This window comes from Rhinatrema bivittatum, chromosome 2 (assembly GCF_901001135.1).
Source record: "Rhinatrema bivittatum chromosome 2, aRhiBiv1.1, whole genome shotgun sequence".
Lineage (NCBI taxonomy): Eukaryota > Metazoa > Chordata > Amphibia > Gymnophiona > Rhinatrematidae > Rhinatrema > Rhinatrema bivittatum.
Window position 1 is genome coordinate 603,753,104 of NC_042616.1, and position 14,835 is coordinate 603,767,938.

General features: G+C 41.3%; 1 protein-coding gene across 2 annotated transcripts in view; it reads right to left on the reverse strand.

Annotated features, from left to right (window-relative positions):
• ZNF521 (zinc finger protein 521) overlaps window positions 1-14,835 on the reverse strand; it is an 876,085-nt gene that overhangs the window by 827,071 nt on the left and 34,179 nt on the right. The window lies entirely within an intron of this gene.

Genomic DNA, 14,835 nt, shown 5'->3' on the forward strand with positions numbered 1-14,835 from the left:
GGGCTCGGTAAACCAGGCCCTCAGGGACCAATGCAATACAGTGCGCTCACACGAGCGCACTGTTTAACCCGCTGTTGGACGCGAGTTAAATAGGCGCTAATCAACCCCCTAATGCAATAGGGGGATTAGCGCCTATTTAATACGTGTCTGACGGGGAGTGAATGAGTTAGCGCTCATCACATGCAAATGCATGCGAATGAGGCTATTACTCATTCACTCCACATTAAAAAATGTGGCAGAAATAAATTTTGCAGAAAGCGGGCTTTGACTTTTCCGCGCCCGCTTTCTTAGAGCACACATGGTGCCCACAAATTAGGGGGTTGTGCTAGCAAGGAGGCACTAGGGTCGCTTGCGTGACCTTAGCGCCTCCTTGCTAACGCGACCCCCGCGGCGGCTGCCGGTTATGAAGACCGATGCCGGTAAACTCAGCGTCAGTTTTCATAACCGGCTGTCTGCCAGTAATGAAAAAAGATGCCGATAAACTGGTGTCTGTCTTCATAACTGGCAGCCGCCGCGAGGTTGCGTTAGCAAAGAGGCACTAAGGTCGCACAAGCGATCCTAGTGCCTCCTTGCTAGCGCGACCCTCTAATTTGCATATTGCATGGCACCCCCCCCCCCTTGCGGGTGCCATGCGTGCGCTAAGAAAGTGGGCGCTGAAAGGTAAGCGCCCGCTTTCCCCAAAATTTATTGCGTCGGCCCCATAGTAAGTTAAACTAAGCATTTTTCCCCATAGACACAGAATGGGAAAAAAGCCTCATTAAAGCAGGCCCTAAGCACCTTGCAATTTTTGAACCAGAGCTATTTTGAGGTTACTGTAATCAGGATGTTAACACTTTATGCAATCAAGACTTTTTTTTTTTTTATTCTTAAATACTTTTGGAATATTTATGTAATTGTTCATTCATGATGAAGTGTATAGTATGTTGTAAAACAAACTCCTACTTTTAAAACGTAAATAAAAATGCATTAGACAGCAGAAAGTGAATAATATATAAGGATCTGAAGACTTTTTCAAGACACTGTATCAATGATAACCAAAAGCAAAGTTAGCTTCCATTTGGTATCAATTAGTACAAGGGCTTGCTTTTCATACTATGAATGTAACTTACTGACAATCTCAGCTGGCAGAAAAAAAATGGCTAGATAAAAGTTAGATATAGCAATCCAGTTTAACTAAGAAAGTCTTCATTCCTCCACATTTTAATAGCTAGTGCATGCCCTCACAGCTACATACAGAGCATAGGTTAAACAAATTCTGAATACTTCTGGTCTCGAAAAAATGTTACAGCCAGAGGCCACTATTAAACTTCATCCTGGATGTAATTTAAAACAACAAATCTAGCCTGGAGAAAAACTGTCCAAGTGAAATTCAGCAGTCACAAGTGTACAGTACAATATTTTATATACAACTTTCCTCTCCGAGTGACAGCCTGCAAGTGATCTACAAGTCATTAAACCACAATCTCCACTTAAGGCAACAGGCTGGCTTGCCTTTGCTTGGTGAAAAATACTGCAATCAGAAGATCTGTACAGGACTTTATCATTCATGTTTGTAGTGGCAATCAAAACTGACAATTTAAACTTGCTTAGGACAGAAAGAGCACTTTGAAAGAGGCAAGTAACAGATGGAGGTGACAGGTGGAAGAAATGAAGGAGGGGGCTTGAGTGTTTGCTCAAGTATAGAAAATCTGGAGGATCAAAGAGGTGAAAATATAGGCTAATGATCAGAAAGTGGAGGAAAAAATGTATCAGGTTTCGTTAAATCCTAATCAGCAGTGGTAGGGTTGTATTAGGTTACCATCGTTAAACCATAACTACCCTGGGGTAATCAAATGGAGCAGCAGTTACAAGTAAGAGTGCATCAGACTTCCAAGGCAGCTTGTGTAACCCACATACAGTGCCATTCAAAACCCCAACAGTTGTTTGTGGCGAAAAAGGGGTTTTGCATGCTTTTTAGTTTATTGTCTGCCCTGTGACACTTTTCCCCAGAGAGCTCATTTCTTATGTGCTAGCCTGCAGATGATGTTTGACTTCTGCACTGGAATTCAAACAGAGGCTTTGGATGCTGCCTTGATTGAAGGTGGCTTGATCAGCATACACATCCCAGCATCCCTGGGTACATATTTCGCAACCACCCTGCAGTCCCTTTGGCCAGAATGCTAACTGCTAATACTGTGTGTGCCCTGATTGGTCCTGGAGAGAAAGAACTTGCTCTGAAGATTCTGGAACTCTCCAGTCTCAGCTCGGTCTGAGAAGGAGCAGATCACTGCACTGAGGCAGTGTTCAGTTTCAGTGGACAGCCTTTTCATGACCTTCCCAGGCACCAGAAAAAGTAGTGAAAAGTGTTTAGCTAGTTTCTATTGTTTAATCCTCATTGATATACCTGTTTCTGTTTGCAATTTAAAACTTATCTGTTTCCTGTTCCTACTGTTTTTTAATAAACTTATTAGTTTGTTAGCTCTGCCTGTCTTGGAAGGACTAATGATCCCGGTATTGTGTATATTTGGTTTGTAGTTGTATTTCTAGAAACTGTATGACTCTTAGTTGGGAGGGGTCTCAGTGTCCCTAGAAACTACCAGGGGATGGCTTGCAGGCAGGGAACTTGCCCAATGGCAAGCAGGAACCCAGTTGGTGGGTGGAAGGTTGCTTGTGTGGACATCATGTGTGCAGGCGGGCCTGTGCAGTGCTTGGCGGGACCCTCCAAGTGGCCACACCTGCATGGGTATTAAGGGTGGCACTGCGGCGTTACATGACATGGTTGCATCAGGCTTCAAAAAAAGGTGGCATAATCAGGAAGAAGAGACCATAGTTAGAACCCAAACATCAACTGGGGGAGACCACATATTTTTGGAAAACAGCCTAATTAGCTTTGGTGGCTGTATGAATGATACAAAACTTGGTGGAAAGAAATAGAAACGGGCCTAAATGTTGAATAAGATAGTAAGAATCAAGGAAAATGGCAAAAGCCTGGAATTCCTACCAGCAGGGGAAGGGGAGACCAGCACTTGTGAAGGAATCTGGACATGCTTGGGTCAGTCATGAAATACCTACAGTACCTGAATATAATCTGCTTGCAAGTGTTTGAAAGGCAGAATATAAATAAATAAATAAATGGGAAGCTGTGGTAGTGACAGGGTTCAGAGGTTGACTAAATCTGGTGGCACAGGAATAGCTGGGTTGGTACCAACAGGCCAAAACTCCTCAGAAACCAACCAGGTCAGCAACAACAGGTTCGTGGTACCTGGGTACTGTCTGATAATACAAGGACCCAGGTGGCTGTATGTTTGGGCAGTGACTTCACTGGTTTCGATGGCAGCTTGGAATATTGCAGGGTTTGGAGGTGATATGGGAGTAGCAGGGGCTTAAGGATATTGGTTCAGTTGTGGGAATTTGTGTACTCAACTGCCTGGATTGCTGGTGAAGCAAAGAGTAAGAAACTAACTGACTTGGATAAACAGCAATATGCTACTGGAAGTCAGGCTTTTGTGACTGGCAGCTGAGCAATGTGGTGCAAAAAAAACTGGGCAGACTAGATGGGCAGGTTGACCTTTGTGTGCTGTCATTTAGTAAGAGGCATGAAAAGTCATAGAATTGAAACAAAAAATATGAATTCTCTTTTAAAATGTGCCTATTCAAATATATTTCAAGAAGTATATGCTAGGAATCATCAAAAATATATAAAACCTATCTGTGCAAGACACACATTTAAGAAATTCGATTTGAGTTATATTCCCAAACATTTTCACCTGCACTGAACTTTTCAATAGTTGGCTTCTAAGAAGGGCATCTTGTCATCAGGTTTGTTGATTTATGACTTTCCTGGGATCCTTTTCTTAGGCAAACAATTGTCTGGGACAACAAAGCTTTAGTGCATTCTGCTTTCTAAGTGGTATGCCTTCAACTTAGGACAACAAAGACACATAACAGTAAATATTATAGATTTAATCAGGTTGTGATTACTAACAAATATGAAAAAAGTATCTGTGCTTCAGTTGGCAACAGACTCTCTTCATAACTATCACAATTTATTACATCTAGACTATACTTATTAAAAACAGGTATAGTAGCTGAATTTGTCAAAAATAAAAAATGTATCCACTTAACAACTGTTGCTTTCTTCTGAAGCCCTATTTCTGAACTACTTTCTTTTATTTGTCATAATCTTATTTGTTCTCAATTCTTGAAATAAAAAGAAATGCACCCATTATTATGAACGTACCCCATTTTTACGAAGTTTCCCCCAAGTCTCCTCTTTAGATGTTCATGCACCTGTGTGATATCTGCATAAGGATCAGCAGAGTAGCATCCTCACTTGCTTTGATTTATACTGGTAGGAATGGCTAAGTTTGAGCATCTTTCAAAAATGCTGAACGCCAAGATCTTCTCAGAAATGAAATAGAAAAACAAGTTAGAAAAGTGTATCCTTTCAGTGTAAAACAAAGTAGGCATATTTTATAGTCTTGCAATTTGATATTTTTAGTGATTCCCAAGCAGAGCCCAGTAATAGCTTTTTTGCTGCCCTGTGCTGCTCCCTCTTTAAATGTTGTTTTTTTTACGCTTAATTTTTTTTAATTTTCAATAACCATGCAGAATAGAAACTGTTTCAGTCTTATTTTCATTCAGCGTCACAATCTGTCAGTCAGTCTCTGTCTGTCCTGCCCCCCTTTTCCCACTGAAAAAAGTCCATCTCTTTCTGGCAATCCAAATTTAAAAAGTGGACATTGCAACAAAACATACTCTGAACACAGTGCTACAATGGAAAAACAGAATCAAAACATCAAACAATAAAATCAAGAAATAAGAATCTTGGTATTTTATTTTTTAATTTAGATTTAACTCATGCCTTTCCATTGACAGCGCTAGATGAGTTACATTCATGTCTTTGAGGTATTTCCCCTGACCCCAGAGGGCTTACAATATAAAAGGTGAATTTTTCAAAAAGTTGCACACAGGGAAAATAAGCATATACTCACACATATATACTATTTTATAAATCTCAAGAGTAAGTAAGGGGTCACATGTAAATCTGTGCGTGTAAACAAGGGGCGCATGTGTAAATGTACATTTCGGGGCAGGGCCCATTTACACATGTTAAAATGCTAATTTATAAGAAATTTACGGATGCCGATTTGGCAGCTTATGCGCATATATTTACACTTACTCTTTATTTGGCATAAGTGATAGCAAACATCTTTAATGTGAAATCAGACTGGGCGTGCGGTCTGGGTGAACTGGGAGGAGTTCAAGCTGAAGAGCCAGGAGGGTCTCCACGATCAACACACAGGCTGGGCAAACTGGCACATGAACAGGTAAAACTGGCGCGTGCATTTTGGGAAATCTGACAACTTATTTGGGTAAAAGTTGACTTACGGGGAAAGGGGGAATAAGTGCATGTAAATTGCACCTGTAAAATTTTTTTGCGTATACTTTCACAAAGTAAAAATACACATGCAGAGCAATAATGCACCACTTAGCCAGATAAATTCTGACTTATCCGGCTAGGTAGCAGTACTTATCCTGTTTTACTTAGCTGAATAAGTAGCACTGTTAAGACTTAGGCCTGGATTTACTAACACCGCTGGGCTCTCTGAATCCCACGGTACAGGGGGGTGGGGGGCGAAAGGGGGGGGGGTCCTGCGATCGCTGCCGGCATTGCGCCGAATAACTACACCATAAATTTGAATATTATATATATGTATGTATCTTTTAAGTGCATGTGAATGTTGCAGGGTGGATTACACAAACAGTATGTAGTGATACCCTCAATAGGTACAATGAGGGAGGAATCCCCATAGAAGAAAGATGTATGGGTCTATGGGTACACAACCTTTGGGGGGGGGGGGGTAGTTGGCAGCCCCACCCCAATACCACTCCAGCAAGTTTCTCTTTTTCCCCACCTTCTTTACTCACCATGCAATCAATACACTGGGTAAACAGCATCTTTTACTTATAGGTGCTGATAAGAACAGGGCAAAGCCACAAGGCAACACTTTAATATGCAAGCAATCAGTGTATCTTTAAAATACAGTGGTTAAAGATAACTTCATAACACAACAGCAATCCAACAATAATGAGAGTCAAATCAGAGTCCTATATTATAGCATGTGCTTGAGTTTACCAGGTACCCAGGAGTTTATTCTGCTTTTCTGATAATTAGTCACTTTGTAAAAAAAAAGGTGTAGCTCAGTCCAAGGGAACTCACTGAGGCCTGATACAATTTAGATGAAATCATCCCTCAGAGGCGTCCAGAGTGAGGGATACATTATGGGTGCAGGTTTGTTTTTTTATGCACTCCAATCCTTAATGTGTGCACAAGAACAAATTAAATGCCCCTGCTTTAGCAGATCCTGGAATTGGGACCAATGTCTTAACAGGCACCTTCTCCACTAAAATAATCTGTGTCCACTGAAAGGATCTGGTACACCTGCCAAGCCAAGCCTTCCCGGACACCTAATCCTTCCTCACGTGCATCCTCTCTTTCTCGAGTAAACTTCCCAATCGAACACCATTGCCCAGTTCTTCATCTCCGTTGTTTTACCCAGTTTTCATCGCATCCGTTTTGTGATGATTCACATTGAATTATAATGTAATGATATGATATGCTATGTCCCGTTCATACTGTTTTTTACTGTTATTTGCTACCTCTGTTCTCTGTATCGCCCTGAGCGAACGTTTTAGCTGCATTGTAAACCGTTGTGATATGTATATTTTACAGGAACATCGGTATAGAAAAGCTAATAAATAAATAAATGCACAAGATTGCACCTTGAAGAATAATTATAAAACTTTGAAACGCGGTCCCATGTTGGGCATTTTTGATCTGCAGTGGGCATTTGATTTTATAGCATTTCTCGGTGTTTTTTTTCAAGCAACAAATAATTAAGATAAGTTCTTTTTCATTCGGTTCAACTGCTTCACAGCAAGAGGTAACAGGGATTTTGGACTCGAACAGCAACAAACAAGGGACTTGGCTTTGACGATCTGGGAAACTCGTAAGTATGGGGGTGACTTGTATGGCACAGCAGAAACTACCATGAGCTTGCTGGGCAGACTGGATGGGCAATTGGTCCTTTTTCTGCCATCATTTCTATGTTTCTAAGAACAATAGAGTCTGAATATTTTAAATGGAAACAAAAAAAATCCAAAAAAATTATAATGATTATATAATGAACCGCCACCACAGCACAACCAATGATTATATATAAGGCTGAGTAAGAGTGTGATATCAGGTACCGATGATGCTAGTATAAAGGTCATTTCATTAGTGTCCAAAATCTTCTTAGTGTTTGGATACTTGCCAGGTTCAGCCTCTGTTGGAAACAGGATGCTAGGCTTGATGGACCCTTGATCTGACCCAGCATGGCATGGCAATTTCTCTCTCAAATAGTTTTTTGAATTAGAGAGAAGGACGACGACTATATTTTGCATTACTCTATATATACAAAAATTAAAATGGTAACTAATCCTTTTACAAACATGGTCTCATTTTGGTTTCCCACTTTCCTAATAGTTTATCTTACAAAAATTAATGCAAATCAATTGAAGCAGAACATGGTATAAATGTGGGCGAAAAGAGAATAAACATCAAAATCTATTCATGCTTTCATATATTATGAAGCATCCAAAAAGGAAAACAAAAAAAAAAGGCTGATACTTCTGATTTTGTTTACTTTTTTCCCCAGGCAAATTATCTACAAATATAGCTAATCCTGCTATTTTAGAGACATGATTGCTAATTACATCAATCTGATTATTCATTTGTATTTTATTATGTAACCTGTTTCTATAGTGCAATTAGGTCATAACCTGACCATAAGAGAGAGAGTTTCTGAGGAGCTGTAACCTGCTGATTCCCACCTGACTACTCTGTATCCTGCAGTGTCACTAGTCTGTTCTTCCTTTACCTTGTCTTCTTTTCTCCTTATCACCTCTCCCCTTGCAGATAAGCAGTACTACAACTTCCTCACCCAGTTTCTACCACAGTCCTCTATATCTGACCCAAGCATGCTTGGATTTTGCCACAGTACTGGTATCCACCATCTCTGCTGGTAGGATTTTTTTTTTTTCAGTCTTCTACTACCTATTTTCTCATGTTTCCTTGGATCCTTCCTCCCTGGAACTTCAAATCATGATGTAATAATGAAGTAATTATTCAGTTAAAAAACTACTTACATTCACACTGGAAGTGGAGGCGATTAAAAAAAAACTCAATTACTAATTTATCAGATTATAAATAGAGGTATTGCATAATAGCTTTCAGAGCCACAGAGGTCCCTTCATGCTTCCCAAGAAGAAATCAAATCTATGAGACCCCGAAAAACTAATGTACAGTATATCATCATTTCCTTTTGCTGTAAAGGCAATCTTACAGCCTCCAAAATGTATCCAGTTTGTCCTGGAACCAATATGGCAACAAACATTTAAACACCATTATCCTAAATAAAAGTGGAAACAGGCCAGCATCTGTTCATTCTTTATACTGTCCAAATCACTTCAATAACAAGATAATGTATGGCTGCCAGCAGCAAAATAAGGTCCATTCAGCTGATGCAAGCATGCATTGAAGATCCTGAGCTAAGGAACCAGTTGGAGGGAGGGGAGGTAATCTCTACGCAAAAAGAAAATCCAGGGGAAAACAGAAGAATGGCTCAGGACTCCAACAGAATAACAACTTAACACCCCTTAATGAATCTCAAGCTCCAGTCCCACTTTGATCATGAGACACTGAAAAGACAGAGAGAGGAGAGAGAGTTAGAGAGGGACAGAGATTTGATGAAGCAAATTCATTTCTTCCATCGTGATGAAGTGAGACAATCTTGAGTCTAAGATGGACAAAAACAGAACAAAACAAGGTCTGCAGAGCTCTTCTGTGATCACAGGCTCATAACATTTTCTTGGAGAAAAAGGAAAAGAGAGCAAGAGAAAAGATTTTAAATTAGGAAAGAAAGTGGTACAGTAAAGCAAGAAAACCACGGAAGAAATAAAGGCCTTAAATCTTTTTCATAAAGAAAACTAAAGAGCAAGAATTTTCTCATCCTCATTTCTTCCATTACAGATAAGTTGCCTGTCAAACAAATTCATAGTACGCATGCACCATTTTAAGTATTTCATTCAAGTATGTTTTCAGGACACAGAAAAAAACAAACAAACCCCATGTACAGGCATCTCTCTAAGCAATCCCTGTAAACTTTAATGTGAAGCTAATATTTTTATTATTGGCCATTTAGGACCATACTTAGCTAAAACTGGCCAAGAAATGTAAAAAGTTACATCGATATAAAAAATATATATTTACCATGTCAGATAGAGACTTTTTGTCTGATCTTGAAAAGGTGAGGAAAGAGATCAAGTAGTATGTTTTATGCTATAGTATAAAACAATTTTACAGTGGAAGGTGAAAAAAAAAAGATTTCTTCATTAAGCAGCAAGTTTTCTATTTTGCAGAAGTCGATCAGTGTATGCATCTTAATGTCCAACATGGTTTCCACTGCAACACCATACAACTATCATGCACATTCATTTTTAATCCCCATAGACTCACTCGTTCAAAGATAGCAAAATTTAATCAATTTAATTTACTCATAGAAAGGCAAAGCCAAGTACTTCAACAGAAATGTTAACACTGAATTCAATTTTGCATATGCTTTAAGTGGGGGTTCCACGTAATGCTTTCAACTTTACTACAAATAAATCTGAAATCCGTACCATCTGAGGTTTAAAAAAAAAAAAAAAAAAGAGTTTGCCCAAATGTGTTTGCAACGTAAATGAAATGAATGAGAAAATGATTTGAGGGAAAGTTAGGAGGGCATTTTTCCAAAAGATAGTCACCCAGGTAAAAATGGCCGGAACTGAAAATTGTCCTATTCAAATGTGGCTAAAAGGACTCAACTTCCATAGTACATATGGGGAGGGCAGAAATAGACATTCCATTGAACATGTTTAGGTCAAGGGAGGTCAACAATGTGTGTACATCTGATTTGCAAAAAAATGCATGCACTACCTAGCCCCACACCACCGCCCACGCCAACAGCAGCAGGTTGCAAAGAACACAGACACATATCGTCTTTACTTTTCACTTACTCATTTTCAAATGCGGGCAATTTCTCTCTGGAAAATCTGCATAAAGGGCGCGCATTAGGAACACCGACATACTCGGCAACTACGCAGACTGTTTAAAACGTGCTCCCTAAAAGTACTCTGTATTGTACTGTACCATTTCAAATCAGCATTAAATACATTGTAAGTTGACTAAAACAATTCATGCTGTGGTTTTAAATGGACTTAAAAGTGGTTTGTCAAAGAATGTTAAATGATGATTGCAGCAATAAATGTAGGACTGTTGCCACTGACCAAAAAGCCATTAAGCTGCCAGAGTAGGCTGGGGGGGAAATCAAAATCCTTTCACATTTGGACTTTCTTGATGTTTGAAAAGAGGATCTTTGCTCTGTTCTAGACCTCCCCCTGTGATGGAGTCAAGGTTCCTCCAGGGAGGGAACGACAGCCGTTGCCAGAAACTAGGAGCTTCAGGGCAGCGATCAGCTCGAGTGATTGAAAGAGGGCTCCGGGCCCAAGTGAGACAGAGCAGGGACTGCATTACAAACAGGTGTGCTGACTCAGAGGGAGAGAAGAAGGGAGCTGGCCACAAGTGGCCGCAAGGCAGCTTCAAAGCCACAAGGACTACTGTGAGTTTCCTATTTTATGCAGGCCCCCGGATTTACAGCAGTTTGGGAAAGCAACAGGACTCAAGCTGAGGCGTTTTTGTGCTCGATTCTGAAGCTGGACATGTGACAGCGGTTGCAGGATCAGGAGAATTACAAACAGCTAGCGTTCCTGGTTTTTTTGCTGAGTGAGCACCAGTCTCAAGGCACAGATTGTATAGGTCCAAAATGCTAGGATTTACCAAGATTGGCAAAGTCAAAGAGGATTACACATTGCAAGTTTACTACCCCCTGTGTGGAGCAATGGTCGTCGCCAGAACTTATAGGGCTTATAGGCCCCTCCCTAGGCCCCCAGGGTGAATGCTGGAATCTTACAGGGGCTAGAAAAGAGAAAGGGCCACTAACTATGTCAAGATATATAGATATATCTATATATATATATGGACTCTAAAGTATGCATAAAGAGACAGCCCCCTTTGAAATCCAGACTACATGAACATATAGTAAAGGGAAATTCTAGACTCTTGTTTTGTTCCCAAGTGGACTCTTTGCAGGACACTGAACCAACCCGGAGCAAACCTCGATAAAAAGAATACAGAGTCCTGCTAAGTGGATAAGGAAGAAGAGGCCAGTCCTACATTCTGGGATAAAAAAGATGTACGCAGGACTTCGCCACACACCTTCTCCACCCATCACCATCATGCCCGCCCCCATCAAAGTATCCAAAAGAGGAAAATGGATTCCGTTTAGGCTCTATGAGACCCAAGGGCAGGTACTCCAAGGCTGCACTTACCCACCAGGGTTCTGATACAAAGCCATACAGGCCGATACAGTAAAGCGCGGCCGCAGTTACCCCGTTTCTAACCCGCTGTGTACTCACAATTTCGCCGCGTAAGTCTAACCCGCGATTCACTATCTGTTTTTACCGATCCTTACCGCTTCTTTAACTCGACGCGTATCCCTTTCCGCCCGCAGCATGTATATGAGATGTAAACGATCAGATTAGCTATTCCCTCCCATACAGTAAAGTGCGCCCCAACTATCGCCTTTCTAACCTGCTATCTTGCCGCGTCTTTAACCTACTAATTTACCGCCTACCCTGACCCTGGCGTTAGTGTGAACTTAGCCGCCCAGTCCCAAACCAACCCAATCCACAGAAAAAAAATGCTTCTCGCACTTAGCCGCCCAGTCCCAAACCAAACCAAACCAACCCAATCCAAGCCCAAGCAGAGAGAGACGAAATTTCACAGTCCCAAACTTTCCCCCAGCCCCCGCTCACCTGCCCTGGCCGCGACCATGCAAGCCCCCAGCAGCAGCAGTAGAAGAAGTAGAAGGGCGGCGAGAGAGAGCGGCTTCAGCAGCCCCGCCGGCGAAGGTGAATACGTGCACGCCTGTAGGTCCAATATGGGCACTCAAGGCAGCAAAGACGCATGCGCACACGCCGTGACCTCCGACGTCCAGCTGGTCACGGCGTGTGCGCATGCGCCTTCGCTGCCTTGAGCGTCCATATTGGACGTACAGGCGTGCATGTATTCACTTTAGCCGGCGGGGCTGCTGAAGCCGCTCTCTCTCTCTCCGCTCTCTCTCGCCGCCCTTCTACTGCTGCTGCTGGGGGCTTGCATGGCCGCGGCCAGGGCAGGTGAGCGGGGGCTGGGGGAAAGTTTGGGACTGTGAAATTTCGTCTCTCTCTGCTGGGGCTTGGATTGGGTTGGTTTGGTTTGGTTTGGGACTGGGCAGCTAAGTGCGAGAAGCATTTTTTTTCTGTGGATTGGGTTGGTTTGGGACTAGGTGGCTAAATTTCGTCTCTCTCTGCTGGGGCTTGGCTTGGATTGGGTTGGTTTGGTTTGGGACTGTGATATTTCGTCTCTCTTGTCCATCCGAAGGAGGGTGCTTTGTTGCGCTCCCTGCCTCCGATCGCCGGCTGCTGGGGCTTGCTGGCACCGGGCGCTCAAGGCAGCAGGGTCTGTAGGAGAGCCATCCACTTCCTGGTACCTGTCATTTCAAACGTCATTTGAAATGACATTTGAAATGACAGGTACCAGCGCACCCAGGATACTGTATAGGCGCTGTATAGCGCCTATACAGTAAAATGGATTGCGCTTCATGGACGCGGCTTGCATTTGCATGCCATTTAAATACAGTATCGAGCAGTAGGTGATCCGAACTGAGCGTGCGGCAAACACGGGAGCACTGGGCACTAACGCACCTCTTTCTACCGCACCTTACTGTATCGGCCTGATAGTTAGCAAATCATTAAGAAGGGGTCTCACACCACTTGATGTGCTCACAGACCTCAGATCCAAATTTATTATAATACAGATTAAAAAAAAAATGTAGATTAGTTTCTAGAGTGATGCCTGAAACTGAATTCATCTTCTCTATACTTTGCTTATTACAGCGTACTCTTATTTTTGTTTTAATTCTTGTATTTTTATATCAATTCATGTTTTTACAAATATTTAACAAGTCCCATTTAGTTCCCTTTCTTCAAAAGACAACAACTCATCCACCAGGCTGCAGATGAATGGGTCAGTATCTAGAGAAGGACAATACCCTTGTGATGCAAAAGGATATTAGAAACAAGTACAAAACCTTTTACAAAATTAATTCACATAGAATCCCTCTAGCTAGGTGCAAACTTTTGCTCAAATACAGAGATGGAAACATAAAAATCATCCAAAACTACTTACCATGTGGAATTATAAATGATAATGCTGCCTAATCTATGTGGTCAGACAGCTAATATCACCAAAGGTTCTACTGTATGAAAATTTAAAAAGGTGTGCAAGAAAATTATATGCATGGCAGTTAATGTCTTTGAGACAGAGCTCAATATCCCCGAAGGAGGCCTGAATATCATATTTTGCAACATGTGCAATAACTTCAGCAATTTGGCCATTTAAACCACTTAGGAAAACTGCATAACACACACACAGACACAAATATCTACCTAGCAATGGAAAGCTTTTTAAATATCATGGTTGACTTACAGGAATTAGGCTTACCAAAACAATGCCACATACACAGAGGTCGCAGTATATTAGTGGTTCTGGTACTGTGGCCTGAAACCTTTTCACAGGTAATGGCAGAATTACAGACAAGGCAAAGTACCTTAAAACAAATTGTCAAAAAAGGTGTACGTTTTAATTATGTTTTTAGCATTTCCTTGCTTCCCTGCCTGGAGCAACTGCGTTTTCTTGGCTGAAAGGCCTGGGAACAAAAGATAACAGAAACATCTTTGGCCCAATAGAGGCACCGAGGAAGAAGAGTGGGAAGGAAGACAGGAAAAGACTGAGTGGGGGAGGAAGACAGTCGTCAGGGTGGGGGGGGGGGGGTGGATAGGGCTGCAGAAGGGACTTGGAAGAGGGGAGAGACAGAGAGAGAGAGAGAGAGAAATGTTACTAAGTGGAAGGAGGATAAGAACATGGAGTGTAGGAGAAGGCCCCATCCGAGTGACGTGGGATGGTGTAGAGAGCACGAGGGCTGCATGAAGCCAAGTTGGACAATCAGGTACTTACTAGGGAAGAAATCTACTCGCCATGTAGGCCTGCTACTGCCTCGCCTCACCAAACCACACAAAAATAGATAAATAAATATGAGGTGGAAAGGGGGTAGAAGGCAGGAGTCCCTGGCAAGCAAGTCCTGAAGGAATTTTAGAAACCCTGTTTAAAAACCAGGAAAGTTGTTATATGTGGATTCATTTTTTGTAATACATTCTGAAATATCAGCATGGTCTGGTTTAGTAAGTTTTTGTTTCAGTTATATTATGATTTACTATAATCACACATGGGTTGAAATCTTACTATTTAAAAAAAAAAAAAACAAAAAAAACCCTCCTACAATCACAGATAAAAAAAAAACAAAAAGCATAAGATGTCATATTTTATTTTAATATACTGTAGATACGAGTCTATCTGGCTTATAAAACATTTAAACAAAAGTTTTATCAGGTGCCTAATAAACCTTAAGTTGCAAAATTTGTCAAAATGTACCTACTGGGAGTTTCAATTACCTCTTAACCTTCTTAGAATAATGATTTTCATTATTCCCCATCACAGTCTAAATGCGATTAAAAAAAAACAACATAGCACTTTAAAAAAATCTTTTCATAAATGCCCTTGCTCGAATATTCATGTGGGAATAAAAAAAGACATGACAGAATAAGAAGAAATGAAGT